General features: G+C 42.4%; 1 non-coding gene across 1 annotated transcript; it reads right to left on the bottom strand.

Annotated features, from left to right (window-relative positions):
- Positions 1-518: 518 nt before the first annotated feature.
- trnar-ccu (transfer RNA arginine (anticodon CCU)) lies at positions 519-591 on the bottom strand. The gene has a single exon. It is a non-coding gene; the product is annotated as a tRNA-Arg (tRNA).
- Between the last annotated feature and the right edge of the window lie 567 nt (positions 592-1,158).

Here is a 1,158-nt window from a genome sequence, read left to right as displayed (position 1 = left end):
CAAAAATTGCATTCCCAAGCTGATATGCATCTGGAATTGTACAGTAGGCGAATATGTATTTTCTGTATCTGGTTCACTTTACTAAAAGGTTGTAAAGGCCCTAAGTCAGCTTACAAAACACAGTTAGCAGAGGATGGTTTCGATCCATCGACCTCTGGGTTATGGGCCCAGCACGCTTCTGCTGCGCCACTCTGCTTTCAACCATGCCAGATTGGACTCGAACCCTTTGGGTAACACAATAATGACAATAAAAGCAGTTAGTATAGTAAGATGGAGGAAAGCATTTGAAAGAGCAGAGAAAAGAATGTGAAATATACAAAAATTGCATTCCCAAGCTGATATGCATCTGGAATATTACAGTAGGTGAATATGTACTTTCAGTATCTGGATCACTTTACTTAAAGGTTGTAAAGGACCTAAGTCAGCTTACAAAACACAGTTAGCAAAGGATGGTTTCGATCTATTGACCTCTGGGTTATGGGCCCAGCACGCTTCTGCTGCGCCACTCTGCTGTCAACCACCCCAGATGGGACTCAAACCCACAATCCCTGGCTTAGGAGGCCAGTGCCTTATCCATTAGGCCACTGGGGCATCACAAACACCTTTACTCCTCAGTTCTTCCAACTAACAGTTGCTTCCTATACAGAGCATAATGTGAGACATGCCATGTTGGCTTTGGGTAACACAATAATGGCCCCAAATGCAGTAGATATAGTGAGTAGAAGGGAAAAGATGTGAAATACATAGAAACTAGATTACCATGCTGAGCTGAAACTGGCATTGTACACCAGATTGGACTCGAACCCTTTGGGTAACACAATAATGACAATAAAAGCAGTTAGTATAGTAAGATGGACGAAAGCATTTGAAAGAGCAGAGAAAGGAATTTGAAATATACAAAAATTGCATTCCCAAGCTGATATGCATCTGGAATTGTACAGTAGATGAATATGTACTGTCTGTATCTGGTTCATTTTACTAAGACGTTGTAAAGGCCCTAAATCACTTTACAAAACACAGTGAGCAGAGGATGGATTCGATCCATCGACCTCTGGGTTATGGGCCCAGCACGCTTCTGCTGCGCCACTCTGCTTTCAACCACGCCAGATTGGACTCGAACCCTTTGGGTAACACAATAATGACAATAAAAGCAGTTAG

The sequence above is a fragment of the Channa argus genome, unplaced genomic scaffold (assembly GCF_033026475.1).
Source record: "Channa argus isolate prfri unplaced genomic scaffold, Channa argus male v1.0 Contig037, whole genome shotgun sequence".
NCBI lineage: Eukaryota > Metazoa > Chordata > Actinopteri > Anabantiformes > Channidae > Channa > Channa argus.
The sequence above is the reverse complement of the archived record's forward strand: the minus strand, read 5'-3'. Positions and strand labels throughout refer to the sequence as shown.